The 27,720-nt window shown below is 40.8% G+C and overlaps 1 protein-coding gene across 1 annotated transcript in view; it reads left to right on the forward strand.

Moving 5' to 3' along the window:
• Window positions 1–2,603: 2,603 nt before the first annotated feature.
• The window catches only part of PAK1 (p21 (RAC1) activated kinase 1), a 152,829-nt gene continuing 127,712 nt past the window's right edge, over window positions 2,604–27,720 (forward strand). Inside the window, exon 1 of the mRNA XM_042906985.1 lies at window positions 2,604–2,702. The gene's annotated coding sequence lies outside the window, so the exon portion shown is untranslated. The remainder of the gene's footprint in view (window positions 2,703–27,720) is intronic.

The following is a 27,720-nucleotide window of genomic DNA, read 5'->3' on the forward strand; positions in this document are numbered from 1 at the left end:
CCAGGTGCCCCATCCCCCACTTTCCATTTTCAAGGATCCTTGTCATTACACTGAATCTGCCTCGATAATCCAGAATAACCTCCTCATCTCAAGATCCTTAACTTAACCACATCTGCAAAGTCCCTTTTGTCATGGGGGTAATATATTTATAGGTTCTCGGAATTAGAATGTGAACATTAGAATGTAAGCCATTATTCTGCCCACCACAGAGACCAAGCAAAAATAGTTTAGATTAAAATTAATTTGCTAGATTATGATCTTGGCTTAGAGTAACTCCTCTACACCTCAGTTTTCTCATCAACAAAATGGGGGGATGACAGTAGTCTGTCTCAAAGGGTTATTGGAGGTTTAAAGGAGTGCTTAGAACAGTGGCACACAGTGAAGCACTGTGTGAGCATTTGTTAAATACATTTTTATAACATATTTATTCTGACTGTGTGTCAGGCACTGTTCTAGATACTGGGAATAAGGATAGTATAGATAGGAGTAGGACTTGCTTTCAAGGAGCTCAGGAAGTTAGGTACACAAATACAGTTACTAGACTGTGGTACATGCCACAAGAGGCATGAAAGTAATGTAAGATTACAGCATCGTGAAGGCTCAGGGAAACTGAAGAAATATTAGTTGAATGAACAAATGAACATGATATTTGAGCTGGGCTTTGTAGAATGGATAGCCGTTGGCCAGTGAGATAAAGATTGAAGGGCTCCGAGACATGAAAAAATGTGTACTCAAAGAACGTTAAGCACCATTTCAGTGTGGCTGCAACAAAAGATATTCCATGTGAGGTGAAGCTAGAAAGGCTGCTATAGGCACCTAGGTTGCACAGTGCCAAGTTAATGGGTTTGGATTTCATCCTGAAAGCAACGAAAGCCGTTCAGAGTGTTTAAACAGGGTAAGGCATCATCAGGTTTGTGGTTTTAAAAGGCTTCTCTGATCACCAGCAAGAATGACTGGATTTGGAGGGACTGAAACTGCTCCAGTTGTCCAGGTGATGGTAGTGAATAGAAGGGCAAGGACTTGAGAAATATGTAGGAGACTCCAAACAGTCTCCTAAAGTTGGCGACCAGCTTGGTAAGAGTGTTGGGGGGATAAAAATGGGGGCTATGTCCTGGGTGATGTTAAGACCAGGAAGTAACCTGAGTAGTAAGTTTGGGGAAAAGTGGTAATAGGAATGGCCAACATTCCAAAGGGCTTAATATAAGCTAAGTTGTAGTTACTATTATTATGGTAAAACAGGCATAGAGAGATGGAGTTAAGGATACACAAGCACTATTTATTACGGAGAAATCTGTGGCTTAGAAATGTTAAGGTCCTATAGCTAACAGTACAGCTGGGAATTGAAACAAGGCACTCTGATTCCAGACCCTTAGTCGCCAACGTTGTTTCAGTTCTGGCATATAGAATTTGACGTACAGTAGGGTATGCAAGTGATGCTATCCAGGAGGTATTTGGAAGTATAAAATCTGAGCTCAGGAGAAAGGTTCCGGTTGAACGTAGCCTCTGCCGTAGAAGAAAAATGGGACCGTAGAAGAAAAATGGGAAAGGAAACCCATTCTCTCTTTCAGTTCACAATAGTTCAAACCTCCATTATCATTTCGGGGTCTCCCCGCCCCGCGCCTCTCCCCACAAAGAAAACAAACAGTATAATAAAATGGCTTTGAGGTCACAGGAGATGGGATCGTTTTCAAATTCAGTTCTTGGCAATGAGCTAGCAGATGCAGCGGTGCTCTTTAACTTGAAGAGGAGGACCACAAGATCAGGGGGTCAGTTGTCTTTTTCGACCCTAGACTACTACACCATTAATGCCCCCAGAAATCATCACAAAACCTTCCTGGAGAAAGGCAGCGCAGAGTCTGCAGCCGCAAGAGGGTCAAAGGGGAGAGGAGAGATGCGGGCGCAATGACATCACGCAACAGCCGGGTGATTCCCCAGCCTCTGGCGTCATGCGCCGATGACGTCATCCCAGGCGCTCGCCCCTCCCCCCCAGCCCGGGTTGGCCTCGTTCACGTGGGTCGCGCCTGTCCTCCCCGCCCCCTCCCACCTGCGGGAGGCGGGGCGGGCCTGGCTCGGCCGGCGCCGCTGCCTCGCGGGGGAGGGGGCGGGGGCCCGTGGGAGAGGCGGTCGGGCCTGGCCGGGCGGCGTACAATAGCGCGGCTGCGGGCGGGGGAGGCGGCCGGGCTGTGGCTGCAGCTGGAGCCCTAGGTACCGGCGGCACTGTAGACGCCCCCTCCCGGCTTTCTCCCCACATCCCCTCCACTACGTTCGTCCCGCGCGCCTCCCGCTGTCGCCCTCACCGGCTCTGCCGTCCTACTTCACAGACGCTTTCCCCTCAGAGTCTTAACCCCCTCTTTCACGGAGCCCCGTGCTCTCAAGATCCCCGCAAACAACTCCGCACCTCATTTCCCAGAGGCCGCCCGAGTCCCCTCACATTCCCGCCCCTCACAGCACCCCCTACTCCCGCGTCGCCTGCCTCCAGCCCTCTCACGGTCGCTGACCCCCGCCCCCGTCCTGAGGGGACTCCCCAGCTCGAGCAGGGTGGGGGAGGCGCCGAGCGCGCGGCGGCGGCGGCGGCGGCGGCGGCGGGAGGGAGAAAGTGAAGCGGCCCCTCGCGCACACTCGCGCGCTCACTCCCCGGCTCGGCCGCCGCCACCAGGGTGGAGGAGGAGGAGGAGCGGAGTCGAGCCGAGCGAGCGCGGAAGGTGAGAGCCGGCCTCGCGCGCGGCCCCGCTGGCGTCGCAGGCTGCCGGGCTGGGGCGCGAGGGTGGGGGCGGCGCGGGGTCAGGGCCGGGGCCCATTCATTCCCCGCGGCCGGGCCGGGCGTGCGGGCGGCTGCGCCAGGTAAGGTGGGGCGGGGCGCCGCCCGGCGTGGCCGGCGGCCCTCGGCGTACCAACAAAGGCCCCCCGTGCACTCCCCCGCGAGGCTGCCGCTCTCAGACGCTGGGGACCCGGCGGAGGTCCGGGGCGGGGGAGGGGCCCGGAGACCCGACAGGTCCGGGGCTCGGAGCCGCCTCCCTTGCGAACTTTGCGGTCCTTCGGCGCTAACCCTGGCGGGCCACCGGGAAGCCTAGCCGAGCGGCGTCCGATTCATTCTGCACGGAAAAAACTCCCTCCTGCCCAGGCCGGGGCAATCACCTCTAGGGTTCACCTCCTTGAAAAATACGGCTGGATGGAGCTTGATTTGGGCAGCCCCTCCCCCACCCCGGGAATACTCAACTTGTGGAGTTAAAAACAAACAAGGAAAGGAGACCTACGGTTACTTTACGCTTAATATTCCATTTCGAAAGACAGGATTATTTTGGCTTTTACTGTCTCGAATGTTTAAGCAGCAAATATTGCTGCGAGTATTTTGGGAAAATACTTAAGAAGTTTTGGGTATTTGTGGGTGTCGGGAGCAAAGTGGTTGTTGTTTGTTAAACCTCTTTGATAACTGTCTTCTGCTTTTTTCCCAGTACTGAAAGGTGAAGGGAAGGGTTGGTACTATGGTTACCAGTAAAAATTCAAATTCATTAGTGTAGCCCATGTTTTAAAACTTGTTTCTGAGAAAAAGCTGTAGTTTTGCCTTGCTGTGCCTTTGTTGGGAGAAAACAGGAATCAACAATATACAGATGCCTCATTGGCCTTACCTTGTGACTTCACCTTAGTGACCTTGAGCAGGTCACTTCCAGCCTGAAAATTCCAGGACTTTGCTTTTATGCCCTAGAAATCGGCAGGTATCAAGCACCTACTCAGCTTTGAAGAGTCTACTGAATAATCCCGCCACATGCCTCCTCCCCCAGGTCTTTGCTAGCCTCCATCCTCAAACTCCTCTCAGGCAAAATTGACTTCTCTTTGGGATCCCCAGAGGCCCAGCAGGATTTTTATGGCACTTGTAACAATTTTTTTGTTCCTATTTGGGAAATCCTATATCGGGTACACCTCACTCGACTGGAAACTCTATTTGTCAAAAAGGGTTTTGGGAACATGGACCCTGACACATTCCCTGAAGCTTATCCATATCCTTACCTGTATGAGCTCATGGGGTTTATCTGGTAAATTTGCTTACTCAGGCATTCGTTTACCCAACATTACTGGAGTCTGGAGAGCTCCTATGTTTTGGGTCTTCTGCTAGGACTATGGGGATTCAGATTCTAGTAAGACATTCCCTGATTTCAAAGAGCTCAAAGTCTATCGGGTGAGGTAAGACATGTAAACAAGGAAGGCCAGCCCTAGTAATCTCTGGGGGGCTCCAGTTGTACAAGAAGTAGTGTGCAATAATTGAGGCTGCTGGACCTGTTTTACAAGTCTTGTCCAGGCCAAAGTGAGTCTTGTGGGGAAGGTGGTGACCTGCCTCTCATTCATAAGACACCACTTGACAGAAAGCTTGTTCAGTTCAGTTAAATATACATTTACTAAGCTCCTGTTAGGGGCCGTGTGCTAGGCTTGGAGAAGGCAGTGCCTTGTGAAAGAAGGGCACTCTGTATCCGGAGAGACCTTTGTGAAATTAAACCAGATCACATCATGTCTCCCTCCCTCCCGACTAGTCATTGTCTAAAGACAAACTCTTTAACATGAATAAGAAACTCTCAAAGATCAGATTACTGCTTACCTCTGCAGATTCACTTTCTATAGCTTCCCTGCCATACTCTTTCTCATTTCTGCTTTTCCCTGGTGCTATTCTTTCCAATGGAAATGCTGGCCTCCCACCCACTACCTGCCTGTGGAGAAGTGCTTGTTGGACCTCTGGGAAGCAGTCCATTAGTCATTCCTCCTATTACTTCCATGGAATTGGTTGCTCTTCCAATCTCTGGCTCATGTACATACCACCCTTATAGCTCTCTATAGTACTCTATTGCAATTATTTGAGTTTATACCCCCCCACCCCCCGTAAATCTGTGAATTTCTTGAGGGTAGGATCTGTTTAATTTTAGTGCCTAGCAAAGTTCCTGGCTCTGAATATGTTTTTGAAATGAATGGATGTATGAAGAAGCAAATCAAGACCAATGGGATAGAGGCTTCTTAATCTTCTGGGTTACAACAATTAGCTCCAAGTGTGGTCCTTACATGAATAACATCAACATAATCTGGGAATTTGATAGAATGGCAAATTATTTTTCCCATCCCAGGATCTACAAATGAAAAACTGTGGAGTTGCCCCCCCCCCCCCCCCCCCCCCCCCCCCCCCCCCCCCGCTTTAACAAGTCCCCTGGGCAATTCTGACACTTGATAAAGTTTGAAAACTACTGAGTTAAAAGATCTGCTTTTGATAATACGTCTCCTTGCCAGCTCCCTCACACTCTTCCGTTCTCTCTTCCCTCACTCCCTTCTTTTTTCTTCCTTAGCACTTACTGCCTGACATTCCATCCCAACCCATCCTATCCTGTCCTATCCCATCCCATCCCATCCCATCCCAGTTTGTCTTGTATCTTTTGCCACTAGATGGAAAGCTTCCTGAGAGTGTTTTGTCTGTTTTTTTTTTTTCCTGCTACTTTATTCCCATTGCCTAGAGTAGTGGCTGCATATAGCAGGCTTTCAGTTTTTGTTAAATGAGAATCATAAGATGATTTACTCCTATATATCGCCAGCTGTGACATTGGGGTTTTATTAAAGAATAGTTCTCAGAATGAAGAGGAACCATAAGCTAATATGCAAATCCAAGTGGATTCTAGCATTTTTGGGGATTTATTTTAGACTGAGCTTATCTTCCCTTCCCTTTTACATCTGTCTTTCTCCACCAAAGCCTGCAGTTTTTTCAGCTATCGTTCTTTTAGCCAAGACCTGAAAACTGCTGTCAAAATATCTTAGGCTAGGATTATTTCTTGGGAATTTTCAACTTGGTTTTGCAAATCTAAATAAGCACCCTAACTTTTGAGTTTTTGGATTTCAAACTGTCTCTTCCGGATCTTCTGTGGTTTTTGTCTTTTTCTAGAGATACTTAAAGCCATACAAGGGCCTGTTTGACTCCACACAAAGGTTTCTCTTCCTTATGAAGCTCTTAAAATATTTTGTTTCTTTCACTTTCCTATTAGCCCTAAGATACCATATCCAGTTTTCTCCTTTCCTAACTTACCTCTGAGAGATTGGCTTCATTTGCTCATCCGTTTATTTATAAACAATTATTGAGACTTTCTCTACCATGTGCAAGGCCCCTTGGTGGGACAGGATGTTCAGGTACACATAGGATGCGGTTCAAGTCCTCAAGGTGTTAAAGATACTGCAACATGGTATGATAAGAGCTGAAATGAAGGGATAAAGTAGAGGAGTAAAAAAGTGATGTGTACTTTGGAAGATGGGAGAAAGCTGTCTTTCTAATTTTTTTTTTATCAGTTTAGGAATAGTTTATCAAACAAGTGTCATTTTGATAAGCAGACTTTTAAAAATATCTTGATTAAGAGATCGATGGCTTTGTTGGGGAAAACAAAAACAAAAATTAAGGTGGAATCAGTAGTTGCTAATTGAGACAATTCTTAATTGTGTTGTTGCTGGTTATAATGAATTTTTCTCCCCTCCCTCCCTTTTTGAAAGTTTATTTATATTGAGAGAGAGAGAGCAGAGGAGGAGTCAGAGAAAGGGAGAGAGAGAATCCCAAGCAGGCCGTGCAATGTCAGCATCTTAGCACAGAGCCCAGTGCAGGGCTCAGTCTCACATGAACTGTGAGATCATGACCTGAGCTGAAATCAGGAGTCGGACACTTAACCGATTGAGCCACCCAGGTGCCCCTTGCCCCCTTTTTTATCTTTCTAAACCATAACCAGAAAGTAGGGGAAAAACCTTTTTTTTTTTTTTTTTTTTTTGTAAAGAGAGAAGTTGAAGGTTTTCGAAAGCATGTTCTATTTCATAGGTATCATTTTAATTCCTAAGGATTAATGTTGTAATTTGGAGTGGGAGGAATGGTCAGGCGACCTTAGTGTCTTATTACTGCATGACCTTATGGAAGTAGTTTTATTTCTGTACCTTTTGTCCAGCTGTAAAATGGGGATGGTAACAGTTGCTATGGCTAGCTTACAAGGGTACGAAGCAACTAAATGCAATATTGATTATAAAGGAACCTTTGGAAAGTATAGTTTGTTAGCAGTTATTAGGTGGTGATAAACCTTATTGAATACCTGTTATGTACCAGACATTATGTGAGTTGTTTTCTGCAATCTTCAAAATAATGTAATAATATACGATGATTGCTAGTATCTCTGTTTAATGGATAAAGAGGTTGAAGCTCAAACTGGCAAAGGGAATTTGTTCAAGGTTTTGCTGAAAGTAAGTGGTAGACCTCTGTTCCAGTTCATATTCACCTAATGCCAGCAATTATGTGTTATGTTCATTACCCAGGCTGCTCTAATTTTTCTGTATAGAGGATATAGGAACATTTTGCAAGTATATTGCTGTGAGAGTTAAAATAAATTTTTTCTTCATTTAGCCTGCTCTCTTTTTTTGTGCATAGAAAGATTGGCGAAGACAGATTTACATGCATTTACATTTATCATTCATACAGAGAAAAGAACATTTTTGCTTGGTGTTTTTGTTTAGTCTTCACAACAGCCCTGTGAGATAGGTATTTCCATTTTATGAGTTAGGAGATTGGATTATAGAAGTCTTGATTTGCTCAAAGGCACATCATTAGCAAATGACTAAATACTGATTTAAAACTACATTTTTTGAATCTCAATGCAATACTTCACTTTTGCCACTGTATCATATTGCCTTTTAAATTCTGTCAAACTAAACTTTGGAGCACTAGAAATATTCTTGTAGATTGCTTCTTACTCTCTTTAGCCTTTTCCTTCTAAGAAAATCCTGACTGAAGTCCACGGTATGAACCATATGAACCACACACACACAAAAAAAAAAAAAAAAAAAAAAGAAAAAAATTGCTGGTAAAACTGTCAGATATTCATGATATTGCAGACTTATAAGATAACACTTCCCTACTGAAGCTGAGAAATTAGGACTTTATCCAGCATTCTGTGTCACCTGTGTCTGAATATTCATTTCCCTTTGCTATCATAAGTTTATTAACATAATGTCATACATTTTTCTGCTCCTGCATTAAGCTTTATCTTTCACAAGTAACTTCTTCCACCACTCTATCTTCCCAGTCTTTGAGATGGGGGAAATGATCTACATGCTAGGATCCTCCAGATTATCCCCTCTCTAACAATAGTGTGATAAGTCTAGAAAGAACCAGAAGTTCATTGATCCCTCATTAATACGATTTTGTTTGGTATTAATTCCCTAAAATTGATTTAAGTTTTAGTTATAACAAGCCCCTTATATCTTGGCCCTTATTCATGGAGTCAGGGTGAGGTAATCTGCATGCAGCACTGGGAAGTTCATTCTTGTTTATGGGACTTTCTTATTCCATTTTCTACTTTCAGCCCTCTCTCATGTCCCTTTCAGACTGTGTAAGCACCAAGTGAGGCTGGCAAGAACATTTTTCTCCTTTACAGAATCTCCTGTTTGAATCTTTTGAGGTGACAAATGACAGTGACACAGTATATATGACTTCCACCTTCATCTCCCTGCCTGTATCTTCAAGGCCCAGTTTTCCTTATTCTCTCCCTGATTCCCTCAAAGCTGGGATTAATGTATTTTTCATTTGAACCCTTGTCTCCATGTACTTTGTATGTGGCTGCAATATTATCACTTTCTAGGGAAGGAGATAGATGTAGGAGGGAGAGCACTAAATTTGAAGTTAGGCAAAGACCTATTTGGACATTTATTTAAATATGTTTCTTAGTTTGGAAAATAGAAATAATACCTAACTCACAGAGTTGTGAAAACTCAGTTAATAATACATGTGAAAATGAATGTTGTACACCTGAAACTAATATAACACTGTATCTTAGGTATACTGGGTTAAAAAAATAATGTATGTAAAAATGAATTGTAGGGTGTTAGGTAGAATTGTTGTAACTTAATGACCTCAATTATTTATAGCAGTGGTTTTTAATTTTGGTTATTCATTTGAAATACTTGTGAAGATGTAAAAAAAAAAACAACAGTTGCCTGGGCTCTAAAGTCTGCTTAATTAAAATCTCTTGGAATCTCTATTTTTGAAGGTTTAAGGCGATTCTGATATGCAGCCAAGGTTGAGAAGTATTGCTTTATATTGTAATATTTTGTATAAAGTCTTTGGTAACTCCTATATGAAAATTAATGTTTTAATTGTTACTTAAGGTTCATTTGCTAGACACATATTGAACATCAAGGCATTGTCAGGGGCTCTGAAGGAGTAGATGAATAATACCTGGTCCCTACCCTTAAGTTTATAGTTGAGAAACAGACATGTCCATAGATAATTATATTGAGACAAAAATGACATGTGGAGACATATGCTATGTGAAAACAGAGGAAAGGCATCTTCTCTACCTGAAATGGGGGTGGCCTGGCAAGGCTTCTTCTTCTTCTTTTTTTTAATGTTTATTTTTGAGAGAGAGAGGGAGTAGAGGTGTGAGCAGGGGAGGGGCAGAGAGAGAGACACAGAATCTTAAGCAGATTCAATTCTGTCAGCGTAGAGCTTGATGTGGGGCTTGAACTCATGAGCCATGAGATCGTGACCCAGCCGAAATCAGAAGTCAGAATCTTAACTGACTGAGCCACCCAGGTGCCCCATGCCTGGCAAGCTTCTTAATGGAAGTGACAGCTAAGTTGTGTTCTGAGAGATGAACAGGAGTTAACCAAGCACAGTTGGGGAGGAGTAGGAAGAGAGGAGAGAGGAATAACCTTCTTGAAAGAGAGCAGTATGAGTGTTAGAAGTCTTGAGAGTATGTTTGGGTATCCCTAAATATTTTAGTACATTTACAGGGTGGGGTGCAAGGTAGGGAGCCATAAAAGCAGAGAGAAAGACAAGGCCTAGATGATGAAGGGCCTCTTGTATAGTGTATAAAGTATTGTCACTAATATTATCTCACTTTATTCTTTCAACAAGTATGTGGATTAGCTAGCTAGGACTGTAATTGTTTTATCTCCATTTTATAGAATAGGAAACAGAGGTTAACTGAATTGCCTGGACTGTACAGCATCACAGCTATGATTTGAAGCCAGGTCCTTTTGACTCCAGAATACAGAAGAATAAATGAAAAAAACCCAGAAAACCAAAAAAAAACCAAAAAAAACCAAAAACCCAAACCAACAAACCTATCAGTTTTATTGTGGAAATGTAACCAGTAATATCATTTATTTTCTTTTAATCTTCTTAAAACATGAGTTTGGGTTGGTGATCTCCCTGCTTCCCAGCCACCTGCTTTCCCCAGCCTCGTTGTTCACTGGGGATAAATGAGATCAGGAACGTATGAACATCAACAGCCTCATTATAACTGACCTCTTACCAAGGACTTTCAAGGTACCAAACACTTTACATTTTATTTTTACTTTCTCTTCAAAATAATCCTATAAGAGAAATGCTGTTTTATACTCATTTTACAGATGAGAAAATTTAGGAGCAGATAGATCAAACTGGGATTTGGAGACATTTTTATGATTATTACTCTATGACCATGGCAAGTCACTTAACCACGCAGAGCCTCAGTTTTCCTGAGCTGTTTTATAGATGCATTAAATCTTAGGCTAACTTCCCCAGCTCAAATATTGTATGACAGTGATTTTTTTTACCTTTACTCTTTCTTCTCTTTCTTCTGTAATACTCTAAGACATAATCCATCAGTGACAGTGTTTTAGTATGGAAACAATTCTCAATGGTGGGGAATGGCTGCAGAAGGACCTCGTATAGTGGAAGGACTTTTAGCCACCACCCCCCTCCCCAACACCTGTTGGAGAATTACTATTTTATAACATTTTCTTCCATTTAAGATTATTTTCCCATTTGGAGTCATCTGATCAGTCCTGAGTCAGATTTTTATTTGGTATCAGGATAGATTTTGCTTGATTAGTTTAAGAAATTATTGGTGTGCCTGGGTGGCTCAGTCAGTTAAGTGTCTGACTCTTGATTTTGGCTCAGGTCATGATCTCATAGTTTGTGGGATCGAGCTCTGCATCTGGCTCTGCTTGGGATTCTCTCTCTCCCTCTCTCTCTGTCCCTCCCTTTCTCTCTCTCTCAAAATAAATGAACATTAAAAAAAAAGTTATATATAATTTGCAAAGTAACTTAAAAAAATTTTTTTAACGTTTATTTTTGAGACAGAGAGAGAGCATGAACGGGGGAGGGTCAGAGAGAGAGGGAGTCACAGAATCTGAAACAGGCTCCAGGCTCTGAGCTGTCAGCAACAGAGCCCGATGCGGGGCTCGAACTCACAGACCACGAGATCATGACCTGAGCCAAAGTTGGACGCTTAACCGACTGAGCCACCCAGGTGCCCCAAGTCTGCAAAGTAACTTAAAACAAGAAACCAGATAAGCAAAGGAGAAAAATTCATAATGATAGACCTTTGAAACTCCAAATTTTCTGAGCAGCCTAGAGACAATTTATATGTATTTAGATATTACTGTTTTCAAAACACTTTCATATACAATCTCATTTCATTCTATCTTTAAGGCATCTTGTTTTTACAGGTGGAAAGAAGGTAACAGCTTATCTACGATAACATGGCCATGAGTTTGGAAATTTGCAATCTCCAAATCTAGTGTTGGCTCTTGATCATTTGGGTATTGCTTGCAGTGGCACTTCCTTCATTTTCTCTTGATTTCTAAAAAATTCCTAGTTCCTTAGAGAATGGTAAAGCTATTTACAGCTTGTTCTCTTTCCCAAAATCATGTTTCTACCCACTAACTCTTGTCAGAGAATTGTCTTGACAGTTCTGTCCCAGGCTAGTTGGGAATGGCTGCTGAACGTATTCTTATTTGTGGGCTTGTAGAGTAGGGGCAAAACACACACACTTTCATGTGCATAAAAACTCAGTATGTCTCTACAGTGTATCTATTTATCAATTCCTACATTGGTCTACAAATATTTATTGGTTGCTTCCTATGTGCCAAGCCTTGTGATTAATACTTGGGGTACAATCATAAATAATATAGAAATGATCCTTCTCATTACTCTTATAAAGCTTACATTCCAGAGGGGAATACAGAGAAAAGCATTAAACATACATATAAATAGTTGCAGGTTTTGGTAAGTCCTACAAAAGAGATAAAGGACTAACGTAGAGAATTTTGGAGTGATGAAAGGGAAGGCTTCAATGAGGAGATGATGCTTTTAAACTGAGATATACAAGATAAGTAGTTATTAGCCATTCGGAGAACCCGATGTAGAGCATATCAGGCAGAGGGAACATTTTAAATGCACAAAGACCCTGAAAGTAGGTAAAAGTTTAGAGCTATGATGCTCAAGATGTTAACTACTAGAGAGTATGGCTACTGAACACTTGAAATGTGGCTGGTTCAAATACAGATGTGCTGTAGGTATGAAATACATACCAGATTTTGAAGATTTAGTACTGAAAAAAGAATACAACTCACTATTTATTATATAATAAAATGTTAGTATTTTAGATTAATTGGGTTAAAATAGATTTTCAAATTAATTTCACCTGTTTTGTTAGCTTTTAAAAACCTAGCTACTAGAAAAATTAAGATTACATATGTGGCTCATGTTAATGGCTTGTATTATATTTCTATTAGCACTGGTTTAAGCTCAACATAGGAACTAAAAAAAAAAGCCATTATGACTGGTGCACATGGAACAAGAGTGAATGGTACTTGATAGAGTTGGGGTGATAGGAAGAGACCTTTCAAATTGCTACCCTATGCGATATCCTGTTTAATCCCGAGAGACTGAGAAGGGATTATTAAATCTGATTTTATAGACAGAGACAATTAATGCCTGAGGGCCACTCTCCACCTGTATAGTGCCAGCACTTTTGGCATAGTATTTTGAGTTTAGAGTGTTCTCTATCGCTGTCCGCTAAAACAAACAAGCAAATAAGTACTGATGGATAAATTGATTAATGTAAGTGGTTTTTAGACTGCCTCTTGGTATCTATAATATCTAAGTAGAACTCTTGGTCAAAGATTGAAATTTTCATTAAAAAAAAAAAATCCTTCCTGTAGGCTTACTCTTGAAACTATTTGATGGTATACTTCTTTTTTTTTTTTTTTTTTTAATTTTTTTTTTCAACGTTTTTTATTTATTTTTGGGACAGAGAGAGACAGAGCATGAACGGGGGAGGGGCAGAGAGAGAGGGAGACACAGAATCCGAAACAGGCTCCAGGCTCCGAGCCATCAGCCCAGAGCCCGACGCGGGGCTCGAACTCACGGACCGCGAGATCGTGACCTGGCTGAAGTCGGACGCTTAACCGACTGCGCCACCCAGGCGCCCCTGATGGTATACTTCTTTCAACTTTTTTGTATGTTTAAAAATTATAATAAAATATTAAGAGGGAAGTATGTGCAGTGAGCACCCATATACTCATTTAGATTCTGTAATGTCTTGCTCTATTTGATTATCTATCCATCCCTTAATCCATTCATCAATCCATCTTATTTTGAAGCAATTCCAAATAAGTTTCAGATACCAGTGCACTTCATCCTTAAACATTTTAGCATTTGTATCATTATTTGTTTACATAGAACTATACTCTTACCCACTACATGGTGGCATTATTTGATTAATATCTATCTGTCCTACTAGACCTTAAGCTCCAGAGAATTATTTCTTTTTAAGGCATGGCACCCTAAAGAGAATAAGTTTTAAAATGGCGCCCTTTTCTTTAAAATAAAAATTATCTTTTCTTGCTCACCATTGTAGTCACAGTTCCTAGCATATAGTAGCCACTTAATGAATATTTTTTGATTAAAAGAATGAACGTGGAGCCAACATCAAACCGAGTCATGACTTCTTTACTTAGAGCATTTGTTTGTTTCTCAAGTTCAACAAGCATACAAGAATCCTTTCAGTGCCTGGTGTTGGAGAGGGAAGGAGAGAAGAACCCTGGAGTGCTAAATATTTAGCTGCTCAGTACAAACATCTCTGATCTGAGTCAAAGTTGAATGCATGCCCTGCTGCTAGCTGGTTAAGGATGTGGGAAATTCTTACGCTGATCAAACTGATCACTGCCTACTTTGCCATTCTGGGACTTCACTTCATTTGAGTTGAAGAATTCTATGTTACTGAAAAATGGCATTGGATTGAGGCCTTTGTAAGTATATTTGCCTTCTAGAGGGTCCATTCTTTTTAGTACTATCCAAGGCGACATTTCAAAATTGGCAGTTTCCTTTTAGATTATCAGGAGTTTCTTTAAAGTCTTATGTAGTTTTAATAAGGCTTAACAATAACGTTACTAACTTTCTTCCATTAAAAATAACAAGGGCACCTGGGTGGCTCAGTTGGACTCAGTCGGCTCGGTTAAGCGTCCGACTTCGGCTCAGATCATGATCTCATGGTTTGTGAGTGCCAGACCCGCGCACTGACAGCACAGAGCCTGCTTCGGATCCTCTGTTTCCCTCTTTCTCTGCTCGCCTGCCACCGCTCACAGCATGTCTACTCTCTCTCTTTCAAAAATAAACATTTTAAAAAACTTAAAAAGTTTTTAAAAAATAACAGAGCTCTATTTCACAAACTATTTTGTAACACTATTCATATGTTTAAAATTTAGCCAGGATTCCATTATTCTAATGAATAACCACTTTTGTTTCCTTTTTTCTTACATGTAAACATACACATTTACATAGTTGTAATCACAATGTAGACCTCAGTTTGTTGTTTATGGGTTTTTGTTGTTGTTGTTGTTTTTTAAGTAGACTACATGACCCTGGGATCAACAGTCCGATGCTCTACCGACTGAGCCAGCCAGGTGCCCCCCTTTTTCCTTGATCTATAAACATTTCCCCATGTAATTTCTTAGTGCTCACTATAAAATTATTACCTGATATTCCATGATTTGCCTAAAATCATTGTGTCAGTCAGTGTTCTACCAGAGAAGTAGAACCAGTAGAATTCTTTTTTCTCCAGGAAACCGCAGTTTTGCTCTTGAGGCCTTTCAACTGATTGGATGAAGCCTACCCTTAGATTAGGAAGAACGATCTCCTTTATTTAATGTCAACTGACTGTAGATGTTTAATACATCTACAGAATACCTTCACAGCAATACCTAGATTAGTAGTTAGATTTAATCAAGTAACTGGGTACTATAGTGTAGCCAAATTGACACATAAAACTCATAATCACTTAGGTTTTCTTTTCATGTTGTAAATCACACTGTAATTTTATCTGTAACACTACATATAGCTTTCTCCTTTAAAATATTTTTTTTGGGGGGGTGCCTGGGTGGCTCAGTCGGTTGAGCGTCCGACTTCAGCTCAGGTCACGATCTCACGGTTCGTGAGTTCGAGCCCCGCGTCAGGCTCTGGGCTGATGGCTCAGAGCCTGGAGCCTGCTTCTGATTCTGTGTCTCCCTCTCTCTCTGCCCCTCCCCCATTCATGCTCTGTCTCTCTCTGTTTCAAACAAATAAATAAACATTAAAAAAAAAATAAAATATTTTTTTTTTTGGAATAAATTCCCATAGGTAGGATTACTGGGTAAAGGGATATAAAGACCTAATGTGTTCTTGACAGGACTTAATATTTGCAAGCTGAAAATACCGCCACAGTCTTTCTTTTAATGATTTCTTCAGGAGTTGGTCTATTCAGTGGACTCATTTCCCATTTCCAAAAACCTGTTTTTTGTTTTTTGTTTTTTTACCCCTGTTTTTTAGCTCTGAAAATAGCTGCTTTTCTTCAGGGTTATCTTCAGTTCTCCCTTCACTCTCCACCTGCCATGTTTTCCCCTGGGTTTCTCCTCCCCGCCCACCCCCATCCTCCTACCTCACTTTGCTTCCTGTATCACACATAAAATAGAAATTTCATATTCCTACTACTGAATCTAAGGATCTACTTGGATTTGCACCCATTTTTGCCTTTGCGCCTTCCTTTACAATGAAGGAAGTGATTCTCCTTCACATACTTTTAGATTCCTTCCTATGGTCCTCTCTTAGAAACCTCACTTCACTGAATCTTTACATTTTGCTTTCTGCTGAGTTATAAGCAGCATTCAAGATGTTCTATTTAAATGAAAACAATTTCCCCCTTCCCTACCAAATAAAAGCGCTCCTGAAATCTCATGTCAGCCTCCAGCTAAACCCTGTCTTTGTTCTCCTTCAAAGCCAGTTTTCTTTAAATAGCTGTTTACAGCTTCTGTTTCCAGTGCCTTACCTCCTATTTACTTGAAAGCTTACTCCAGTCTACTTCTACCCTCACCACCGCATCACAACCACACTTACTAAGACCCATAATAACCCCTATTGTGCCAAATCTACTTTAAAAAAAAAAAAACAAAAACCAAAAACCATAGTGGCATACAAATACCCAGTAATCCCTTACTATCATAAAAATACTCAGTTGTGATTCAAATGTCATACTTTTTTTCTTCTTTAACAGTTGGAAGCAGAATCCAAATGAGGGCTACTTTGAGAGATTTGTTGATAGGTCTTTTCTGTCTTCTTTTACTCTCTAAGGTCTCTCTCAATCTCTTTTTTAACCCCTTTTAGCTTATTTGTTGAAGAAACCACATTGTTCTGTAGAGTTTCCTACTGTCTGGATTTTGCATTTCCCTGTTATGCTTTAACAAGCTCCTTGGTCCTCTATAATATTATGTGTAATTTAGTATTTGGAGGGTAATTCAGATTCAGGTTTATCTTTGTTTGTTTGTTTTGCATGATCACTTTATAGGTATCAGTGTGTGCTTTCAACAAGGGGATCTTAATGCCTGGATGTCTTTGTTTTTGTGATATTAACAGCCATGGAATTTCCTTTTCATTGTCAACTTACTGAACCTCTCTGTATATTTGCCTTTTTGATTACTCTCTTTAAAATATTCCTTTGCCAGGGCACCTGGGTGGCTCATTCATTTAAGCAACTGACTCTTGATTTCGGCTCAGGTCATGATCTCACAGTTGTGGGATGGAGCCCCGCATCAGGCTCCACACTGAGCTGAGCATGGGAGCCTGTTTGGGATTTTCTCTCTTCCTCTCTGCCCCTCCCCCACTCGTGTGTGTGTGTATAAGCATGCACACACATGTGGTCTCTCTCTGTCTCTCACTCAAAATACATAATACATGTATTTTGTCTCACTCAAAATACATAAACTTATAAAAGCCTTTAAAAAGATATTCTTTTGCCTTCTGTGATATAACTTTCTTTGCCTCCTACCTCTGATCATTCCTTAGTTTATTTGTTGCCTTTTTTCTATTTTGATTTTAAAGTTTATTTTCAGAGAAAGCATGTGCATGCACATGTGCACATGCATGAGTTGGGGAGGTGCAAAAAGAGGGAGGGAGAGAGAGAATCCCAAGGAGGCTCCTTGTTGTCAGCTAGAGCCCTCTGCGGAGGTCGATCTCACCAACTGTGAGATCATGACCTGAGTCAAAATCAGGAGTCTGATGCTTGACTGACTGAGCCACTCAGGTGCCCCTATCTTGATTTTAAATGTTGAAATTCCTCAAGGGTAAGATTCTCTCCTCCTCTTACATCATACTTTCTGCTTGATCTCATTCATTGTCCTGTCTTTGAATACTGTATATATGCTGATAACTCCCATATTTTCCCAGATAGCTCTAGCCTAACCTCTGTCCTTAACTCTAGACCCGTATATCCTCTTATCCACTGGATATTTCCACTTTGAGATCTTACAACATTTTATACTTAATATGCTCAAAAAATGCATTCTTTTTTTTTTTTTTAAGTTTATTTATTTTGAGAGAGAGAGAGAGAGAAAGTGTGTGTGCACGTGTGGGGACGAGGGGCAGAGAGAGAGGGGGTGAGAGAGATTGAGAGAGAGAAAGAATCCCAAGCAGACTTCTCACTGAGCAGAGACTGATGCAGGACTCAGTGTCACAAACTGTGAGATCATGACCCGAGCTGAGATCAAGAGTCAAAGCTTAACCAACTGAGCCTCTCAGGTGCCCCTAAGTCTGCATTCTTGATCTTTTCCCACAAATTTGGTACTCCCTAAGTTATCCCTGTTTTAGTGGCATCTTTGTTTACCTAGTTACTCAAACCACAAATTTAAGATTTACCCCTGATACTTCCTTCTTTCCTATCCTTTATATGTACTCCACCCCCAATCTTGTCAATTTTACTTCCTGTGTATTTCTTGAGTCCATCTACCTCTCCCCATGTCTGTTGTCACCTCTCTAATCCAAGCCACAACCATCTCTACCCTAGACTATTATAGTAGTCTTTTAACTGAGCTCTTTGCTTAAAGCCTGTAAAAGCTTTTTGTTTTATTTGGGAGAAAATATAAAATCTTAAACATGATTTATAATGTTCCAAGAGACCTGACCTTTGTTTTTGTTTTTCTAACTTTATCTTGTGCCACTGTCCACTGCACTGACTGTGCTTTAGAGTGATTGGCACTTTTCCCCCGTTCTGCAAAATTTGAGAAAGTCTTTTTGTTTTAAGTTTATTTATTTATTTTGAGAGAGAGAGAGTGTGTGCATGTGTGCACGTGAGCATGCAGGAGAGGGATAGAGAGGGGAAGGGATGGTCCCAAGCAGGCTCTGCTCTATCAGCACTGACCCCCATGTGGGGCTTGATCTCATGAACCGTGAGATCATCTCATGATGAACCAAAACCAAGAGTCGGATGCTTAACCACCTGAGCCCGCCTGAGAAAGTCTTTCCTGCCTCAGGGTCTTCATACCTGTTCTCCCCTGGTGTGTTCTTCCCCAATTCTGCCTTCTTCACAAGTCTGGTTTCTCTCTCCCCCCTGTATCTTCTTTTAGAAAACAAATATTAAGTAGCTGTTGTGAGCCAGAACCTGTCTAAAGAAGATCCCGCCCCGCCATTATCCTTTGACAGTACTTCGTTATTTTCTGTAATGGCATTGGTAATGATCTGTAATTCTATACTTATCTGACTCTTTGTTATTGGCTAGACTTCCAGCTCCATGGAATCAAAGATCATATCTTTTTTATCCACCATTATACCTCATCACCTAATACAGTGTGTGGAACATAAGTGTTGTAAATCTTTGTTGAATAAGTGAGCTCACATTATCAAGGATTACTAAGCCTTGGCAGCTTTATTTCTGAAGTTTTTTCAAATTTGTTTTTATTTTTCTATCTCCTCTGCTTGGTTTACACCTTAATCTTCTTTTCTCTAGGCTTTTAATTACCTCATAACTAGTGTCTTGGCCACCAGTCTTTCTCTTTCATTCATTCATCATTCTGCCTGGAGTAATGTTTCTGATCCTCTTACTGTTCTGCCCAAAAGCAATCACTGTGTCCCCATTGCCTGCATTGCCTGTAAGATAATATGTAAACTAAGTTGTTTTTCAGGGAACTTTATAATTTGACCCCACCTACTTCTTCAGCGTCATTTCTCTTGACCCTATTTCATCTTTCTAAAAAGACTGTGTTTCATTCACTTTGAAATGTCATATGACCCTGTTTCCTCAGCCGAGAATTCCTTTTCTCTCTCTGCTATTAAAACTCTCTTCTTCAAGATCCAGCTTGGATGCCATGTCTTCCATGTAGTCTTCGAGTCCTCATCCAACCACTCATGATTATAAATTCCTGAGGGTGTGCTATACATTGGATGTTTATGTTTCTCTCAAATTTATATGTTAAATCTTAATACCCAATGTGATGATTGGGGAGGTGACACTTCTAGGAGGTGATTAGGTCATGAGGATGGAATCCTCATGAATGGGATTAGTGTTCTTATAAAGGAGACCCCAGATAGCTCCCTTGCCCCTAATGCTATGCAAGGACATAGTGAGAAGAGGGCATCTATGAACCAGGAAGAGAATTCTCACCAGACATTGAATCTTTTGGTGCTTTGATCTTGCCTCTAGAACTGTAAGAAACAAATTTCTGTTCTTTGGAAGCCACCCAGCCTATGGTATTCTGTTACAGCAGCCTAAATGGACTAAGGCAGTGTAGTACTTTTTTTTTCATTCCTTACTGTATACTTAGAATCTCGAACAGTGTGTGGCATGTAGTAGACTGTCAATAAATAGTTGTTGAATGATTGAGTAAAATAATTTACTTATCTGCTCACTTAACAAATATTTATTAAACATGTTGAATGTCCATAGCACTCTGTCTTTCCTTTGCACTATAATTAGGAGTTCATTTGTTATCCATTGGAGCTGATCACTTGTAAAATTAATCCCCACTCAAGCATCCCTCCCTGCTCACCGTTGGGCTCTGTCCTCTTTACCCTTTCTCAGTAAGTGCCTTTCTAATGGTGGGTAATTCACATCTGACAATACGATGCAAATAGATTCTAAAATGAAAACTGGCATTTCTGCAAAACATTAAGACTTTTACGAATTTGAAATAAGGCAATATTGGAGAATGGTTTGAATCATACACACAAAAAAATCCTTGACACATGAGGATTAGGTAGAGTTAGACCAGTTTAAAATTGAAGGGAAAATTAACATGAGTAATGACATAATAGGAGATTCAGAGGACAATGATTTGAGTAACAAAGGATTAAGAGAGACCCTTGGGAAAGATTGGTGAAGCTCTTGAATATTTTTACAAAATTGATCCTCTTAACGTGTTTTAAAAGCCAAATGTGAAGTGGCAGATGTTCTTTGGTATAAGTATTACCTTATAGGCAATTATAACAAAGTTTTGTTAAATATTAAGAATTAGAAAAATTTGTTTTATGTTTGATAAATTGAAGTCCCAATCATTTAAAAAAATTTTACTAGGCAATTTTGGTACCTCATCAGTTACCTTAAATGGCAGTTTTTGATATTAGTTATACTCAAGATAGTAAGAATCCCGCTGTATGTACTTGTTTCTCTATTAGCTTCAGTTCCCTGATGTTGGGGGTTATGCTTTATTCATTATATTCCTGTGGTGCCTAGCTCAGAGTCTGGTACTTCGGAGGTACCTAATAAATGCATAGGGACAGAAAGAAGTAAATAATTGTAGGGTTTGGAAGGGCTCCTTGAAAAGGTACTATTTGGGACAGAGCTTGTATGTCAGGTGAGTAGGGTTTGACTGTTACACTTTGTTAGGTCCAGAAGGAAAATCTCTCACTCTTTCTTTTGCTGGTTCCAGCCTAGTGTGTGCTTAAATATTCAGAGTCCGTTCTCTGCCTCAATAGCTCTTGTTCTCATTGTAATTCTTCCTGGAGATTGAGATGGAAATGAGGAAGGCTTTGGGCTGCTGCCTGGGCATCCACATTCATGAGAACTTAGAAATGCAGAGGGGCCAAATGCCAAACCTGACCTAGACGGATCCAGGTCAGCCAATCATTGCTTTCCTGCCTCTCCCTTTGTTCTCTGTGCTTCCAGTCTCCTATCTGCTGGAGGTGCTACAGCTGTTTATGCCAATTAATATAATGCTAATGTGCTCCTTAATGAAAGCATGGAAGCACATGGTCCCAGCTGGTAGATAAGAACTGTATAGGATCGACCTTCAGAGTACCTTTTCACTAACAATTGGTCAAGATACCTGAATACCTTTTCACATTGTTTTTGAAACCATGGAAACAAGCTGGAAGTGAACATAGTTTAGGGAATCTAATTCCTCATTTTATGGGATAAGGAAAAAAAAACCCTCAGAGATGATAAAGCTCATGCCAAATTAATAATTCCTTGCCTCCCATTTTAACAAAAATCTATCTGATGTAAATATAATTTTGTCCTCTCTATTATGCAGCATTTAAAACCTCTGCCACTGACCTAACTTTGAATCTTGTGGCCCTGCCACTTCCTTATGTGATCTGGGGAGAGTTAAGTAACCTGTGTAGTTTTAGTATCCTTATCCTTAAAATGGTACTAATAATAGTACCTGCTTCATAGGTTTGTTACTAAGATTACATGAGGGAATAATTGTAAAGCACTTAGCAGATTCTGGCACATAACAAGTGATCAGTAAGTGTTGTCTATCATTATGATTACAGCATAAGGAAGCTAAAATGAGTCTAATGACCAGTGCTTTAATTTCCAATTCTGTCTTTGAAACCTTTGTTGCTAATTCTTCTTCAGTTAGAATCCGAGCCTTGTGAAAGCAAGGATTTTTGTCTACTTGCTTCCCTGTATGTATCTTCAGTGTCTAGAGTAATTTTTAGCACATAGTAGATGCTTGATAAATATTTAGTAAATTAATGAATTCTCTTGGGGAATATCCTTTCTGAAAAACACCTACTTTTTAGATACTCCAATGACTTGAATCTTTTTTCTTTACACCTGTTTATATGAATTTGCACTTGTCTTTATAGTATTTATATTGTGTCCTTGATCTTTTCAGATATCTTTGTTTCCCTCTACATTGTAAATCTTCATGGGTAGGAAACTGTGATCTCACTATGGGAATTTCCTTGTGGCTCCTAGTATAGCATTTTTTTTTAAAAAAAATACACAGTTATTAAGACTTAGTAATTACTGACAACTGACTCTAAAAGTCACTTGTATTCAATACTAATTTATTGAGCAAACACCAGTATATGCTGCGGCATCAATCCCAACTCTAAGAAGTTGTGAGTTCATGGGGTCAGTCCTTGGTGGCAAGAGGCACTTTAATGCTTTTGTGAATGTTGTTCTTTACATATGAAATACCCCTCTCCTTCCTCCTTGCCCCTTCTCTGCCAGATGTCATATTGCTAGTTCTTTAGGGCTCAGTCTCCTCTGTCAAGTCTATTTACTTCCTTTCCTCTGTGATTAACTCCTTTTTATGTAAACCTCTTCATGGAAGAAGTAGATAGCTTTTGCAAATGAGACAATTTTGAGGGAGAGGACGTTCCAGACTGAGGAAAGAGTTGCTGCAAAGACAAGGAAGGAAAGGGTTAGCTGTTATGAGAACATGATTTTAAATAATATAAGTTATCTTTAGTGTAAGGCAGTTTAGTGGTCAGGTTTCTTATTAATAGGGGCAAGTAACAGAATCCACTCTAGCAAGTTCAAGGAAAAATGATTTACTAAAGGGTGCTAGAGAGATTAAAGAGCCTTTGTGAGAGTAAGAAATGGACCTAGGCTGGACTTGCAAGAACAAATTCCTTAAACCACACTGAAGAACTGAGCTGTTAAGGATGCCACAGTCTTTGCCATAATCTAGAAGCTGCAAAATCAGGAAGCTTTTGCTACAACTGCTAGATCTAGAACTCTGCTGCCTCTGCGCAGTTTGCTCCAATAAGAGGGATGTCCTGTGTCTAGTCTCTCCACCCATCTAATTTCATTCCAAATCAGTATCTAGTGTGGAGCATCTGATTAGCAAAACTTAAATCACCCTTAGAAAGGAGTCTGGGAAATGCGCGCATGTGTGTGTGTGTGTGTGTGTGTGTGTGTGTGTGTGTGTGTGTGTGTATGTGTGTATTCCCCAAGCTGCTTTCATCATGGTGATAAATTGGCTGATAGGAATAGTTAAGGAGATAAGTTTTTTGTTAACCAATGGGTGAGAGAGATACATAGAGAGGAAGGGGAAGGGAGGGAGGGAGGGAGATAGGGAGAGAGGCAGAGAAAGAGACACTGACTTAATCTCCCAAAATGGGAAAAAAAATTCTTTAGTCCAACTGGATCAACTTAGGCTACTTGCCCATCCTGGACCCACAAGAGTTTCCAGAGGCATACCAGAAGCTAATTGGTTAAGGCTGAGTTCTTGAACTAATGGCTGTCAAGAATGGTTTAAATACTACGGTTTGAATGTAGAATCAAGACCTCTCCCTGGAGCTAGGGGTCAGCATTACTTGAGGACAGTGGTTTTCAAAGTGTGGTCACTTGGGAACTTGTTAAAAATGCAGATACTCAGGGCATGTACCAGATTCAGTGAATCAAAAACTCTGGGTGTGGGGCCCAGGAATCTGTTTTTTGTACAAGTCCTCCAGGTGATTATGATGCTGACAACAGACTAAAATTTGAGAAATGCCTTAGTAACACACGCTGCTGAGGGATGAATACTGGATAAAAATCAGGGCTCTATTAGGAAGGAGAAAGTAGAGAATGAATGCTGGATAGGCTGACAACAGCATCCGTTTCAAAACTGTAGAGGTGGGTAGGGGGTCAGTTAATGAGGAATCTTGAATTTCTACCACACAAGGTTGTTGTGAAACATAAAACTAGATAACGTATGTGTGAAGGACCTGTGCAGTGAAGGAGGTAGATTCTAATGGGATGAGATAGAAAGTACATTGGGGATGCCTAGGTGGCTGAGTCGGTTGAGATCAGAATCTCATAGTCTGAATTTGAGCCCTGGATGGGGCTTGCTGCTGTCAGCTGTCAGCGCAGAGCCTGCTTGAGATCCTCCGTCCCTCTCTCTCTCTGCCCCTCCCCTGTGCCCACACACGCTTTCTCTCTCTTTCTCAGAAAAACAAAAAACAAACATTCAAAAAGAAAGTACATTGAACTTGGAGTCAGAGATTGGGTTCTCATCTCGGTCCCTTCTTTGAGCTTCAAACTCCTCTTCTGTAAAATAAGGAATATAACTACTAGAGTGTTGGAAGAATTAAATGAATGAATGTATGTGAAGGGCTTAGGTAATTATTTAGCAATATTAATGAAATAAATAAATATTAGTAAAATAAATAAATATTAGTAAATATTTACCAAAAATACTTGGCCAAAGTCCTTTGAACTTTATTCTGAGGACAAGGGAAAGTGTACTCCCTTAGGACTGTCTTTCCTCCTAAGACAATTACCTCGTTCTCAGTAATTGTTTCAGGTCTCAGATTCTTGACCATATTTAGATTAGCTCTGATTTAATTTCATGAGCAATGGTTTCTGCCTCTGCAGTCTTTTCTTGGGGCATTATGTGAATTATTTACTCTGGCTGTCACAGGGATACAGGGATTTCTTTTCACTCTTATAACTAATATGTATTAATGGTGATGTGACCATACATATTTTATGTTTTCCTTGGCAGAATAACTGATTCCTTTTTATTTTCTTCTGTGAGATCATTTTAATTTGTAGCACTTTGCCCTCTCCGTCCTACTTTTTGTTTTTTACACATTTCATGTTTTCTAAATATAGAATATTTATAAAATTCTATTATGTTACAGTGGGAAAGGTGTTCAGGATTGGCTTGGGCTCTTTCCTTTAGTTTTTTTTTTTTTTATGTGTATTAATTTTGAGAGAGAGAGAGAGAGACAGAGTATGAACGGGGGAGGGACAGAGAGATAGAGGGAGACACAGAATTTAAAGCAGGCTCCAGGCTCTGAGCTGTCAGCACAGAGCCTGATGTGGGGCTTGAACTCAAACCCTGAGATCATGACCTGAGCCAAAGTCGGACACTTAACTGACTGAGCCACCCAGGTGCCCCACTCTCCTTTACTTTATATAAGAAATTAAGGGAAGTAATTTGTCTAGTCTTGTATTCTACTTCTTGCCCTCTTCCTATCTCCTGCCATGGAAGAATTTATATCTGGGGTTAAATTTCATTTTTCCCCTATTAGTTGAAAGTCTATCTTAACTTGTTTATATCTAATGGGATTTAATTAAAGTCATTAGCAGGTCTGCTGAAAATGAAGCAGAGCTGATGTCCCAACCTAGGAAATAAGATTACCTAGTGAGTAGAAGTGTTGTGGATCCAGCAGTAGAAAGAAGGGCCCACCGTGGACATACTCTTCACTCCTAGGCATACTTGGCATGTTATTAGATGTGCTAGTTATTGGGTGTGCCAACATTGGGTTATTAGTGGTCTTTTCTGTGTTTACATCTAGGGTGTTTGAGGAAGGAAGGAATAAAATCGAATGAACAATTTTTACTCTGGTGCTGAGCACTTCTAACTTTATACTATAAATAGCAATTAATATTTGTTTGTTTGCGTTAGAAAGCTACTGTTGGGTGGCAAGGAAACCAGAGACCCTTCTTCTCATAGACTTGTTGGTACTAATTAAAACCCAGATTGCCAGCTGGAGGGCAACCTAAAAGTTTTCCAATTCAACACCTTTATTTTATGAATGAGAAAACTGAGACCAAGAGAAGAAAAAATAACTCAGTATTTAAAACAATTTTTTTCTGGCTACAGATTTATTCAACACAAAACAATCTCTGGCTGACCACATCCATGACTAAATCCACCTGTAAACTGGAATTCACTTGCTGACCCAGCCCCAACTTCACCTTTCTTGTTGGCACTAGGGGGCACAGTGCTTTGTCTGTAGGTGTCTCTGTCAGCTTCCCCTCATGTGAGTCTTACAGGTTGCTCTCCCCCCACACCTTTGGGCCATGGCCTGACAGTTTCAGGATGGATGTGGTGCAGAATGGCAGGCACAACCTCAGGGGGCAGATGGGGGTATTCACAGAGATACTGGATAACCTTGTTGATAAGGTACTTGTAGAAATGTCTCCAGGCAAACAATTCCTTTATGTAGCCTTATGATTTGAGAGACTGCATAGCCTTGATAATGTTATGATTGGGCACATTCTTGTCTGCCAGCTCAGGGTGTTTAGGCATGTGGACGTCCTTCTTGGCCACCACTTTCCCTCCTTGAAAAGGAGTTCGTAGATGGCTCTTCTTGGGCATCAACTTCTCAGCTGCTGCTGTGTGTGGGGCCAGAACTGGAAAGGAAAAAACAACTCAGTATTACACAGTAAGTTAGTTACAGAGTCAGGACTATATCTCAGCACTTCTGATTCCCTGTTAAGTGCATTTCACTACACCCCTCTGCAGGGCAAATGTAAGAGGAAAGGTCAGGTAGTGGAAAGAGCATAGATCTGAGGGCAGAAGATCTGGGTACAAACCATGGCTCTGCCATTTACTGACTTGTTCGTGAGAAAGTAATATCACTTCCTCAAGTATGAGTTTCCTCATTTGTAAGATGGGATAATGCTGATACCTCTTTTACCTGCCTCAGGGGGTTATTATTAGGATAAAAATGTGAGATGCAGTGGAAAAAAAGGCAGATGAAAGTGGACATGGCTAATTTGCCTATGGATTTTGGCCCCATCACCTATTAACTGTGTGATTTTTGGGCAAGTCATTTAGTTTCTGTGAACACAGGTTTTTTTTTTTTTTTTTCCTTTGTAAAATTGGGACAATAGTAACTCTCTTACATAGCTGTGTGGAGAACATTAGTGTATGTAAAGCATTTAATTTGGTGCCTGTTGCATAATAGCTGTTCAGTAAGTGAGATCTCAGAAGACTTAATTCTGTCTTCTCAGAACTGTTCCTTTAAGACTTAAAATAGATATAGCAGAACTCATTCTTCTGTAGCTTTAAAACTATTTTGAAAAGTTTGATTCAGAGGCTATAGGCAAGGTAAGGTATGGGCTTTGTGGTTAGGTTTCTGCTTTAAACTGTAGTGGCCCGTAGTCAGGCTCTTTCTTCTGTCTTTCTTCTGTCCAGGGAAGGGCCTGTAGAAATGGCAGGCATTGCATATGGTGAATTGATTGAAGAAGAGGTAGAGGAAATTTGGTGGCTGGGAAACTTGGAAGGGAGAATGGAAATGGGAAAAGTAGTGCTACTTTTCATCACCACTGTCTACAGGCCACTGAGTATCAGTATGTGAGAACCTTTGTGGTGAAACCTTTTCTCATTGTGATCTCAGTCTCTGACAATATAAATGTCTCAAAGTGTTGGGACCATGTCTAAGTCCTCTGTTGCCCCAAATATCTGACCTACAGTAGATATGTGTGTATATATATATATACACTCATATGTATGCATATATTTGTATATGTATTTATTTAAACATTTATTTATTTATTTTGAGAGAGAGAGAGAGAGGGAAAGAGAGAATCCCACCCTGATGCTGGGCTCCATCTCATAAACCATGAGATCATGACCTGAGCTGAAATCAAGAGCTAGATGCTTAACTGACTGAGTCACCCAGGTGCCCCAATATGTAGTATA

Source organism: Panthera leo, chromosome D1 (genome assembly GCF_018350215.1).
Source record: "Panthera leo isolate Ple1 chromosome D1, P.leo_Ple1_pat1.1, whole genome shotgun sequence".
NCBI classification, from domain to species: Eukaryota; Metazoa; Chordata; class Mammalia; order Carnivora; family Felidae; genus Panthera; species Panthera leo.